Here is an 879-nt window from a genome sequence, read left to right as displayed (position 1 = left end):
TATAAATTGTGCAATAACCCATGCTTCATTTTATGGTACTGATGATTCATAAGGTTATGCAGCTGAATATGACATCAGACTCTGGACTGGTGTTCATATCTCCATCAGCGCGGATGGTAGCATCCAGTTGGGCCCCTCTAGCACCGGCATAAAATCTGTGCCAAACATATCATGCAAATTACTCGCTATGACAACGCTTGGCTGGCAGCGACTAAGCCGAAAGTCAAACAACATAATCCATGATTCGTAAAATTTGATTTTATAAAAAAAAAAAAAAAAATGCTAGTTTGTGTGTTAGATGTGTAAATGTGTAACCACACCAGGACCGGTCGTAGATAGTGTCCATACCGTCCAGTGGTTGGCAAACTCGGTCCTTGAGGGCTGGAGTCCTGCAGGTTTTGGATGTTTCGCTTCCCCAACATGGCTGATATGTGATCAGCTCATCAGCAAGCTCTGCAAAAGCCTGATAATGATCCTGTTGATTAGAATCAGCTTGGAAGGTAAAACTCCAAAACCTGCAGGACTCCAGCCCTTGAGGACCGAGTTTGCCCATCCCTGGGCCTATCTTGGGTCCCCCATGAGCAGGATGTTTTGAGTGCCCTTCTTCATAGTGAATTGACAGTGAAGTACGTTTCATACATTTATTTATTTTTTTTTATTTTTTTTTGTCTACAGAACAGATAAAAATGTTTTCGAGTCGGGTCTCCAGACTTTTTCTTTCAACGGATGCAGAAAAATTGAAGGATGCAAGGCTCTCTTTGACATTCTTTACCTTTAATTTAACAGGCTAAAAAATAAATCCATCATATGTGAAGGGATTACATATGTTGTTTTTATGTATACATTTTTTTCAACAATAAAAATAAAAAGAAGATAAGT

Source organism: Festucalex cinctus, chromosome 5 (genome assembly GCF_051991245.1).
Source record: "Festucalex cinctus isolate MCC-2025b chromosome 5, RoL_Fcin_1.0, whole genome shotgun sequence".
NCBI classification, from domain to species: domain Eukaryota; kingdom Metazoa; phylum Chordata; class Actinopteri; order Syngnathiformes; family Syngnathidae; genus Festucalex; species Festucalex cinctus.
The sequence above is the reverse complement of the archived record's forward strand: the minus strand, read 5'-3'. Positions refer to the sequence as shown.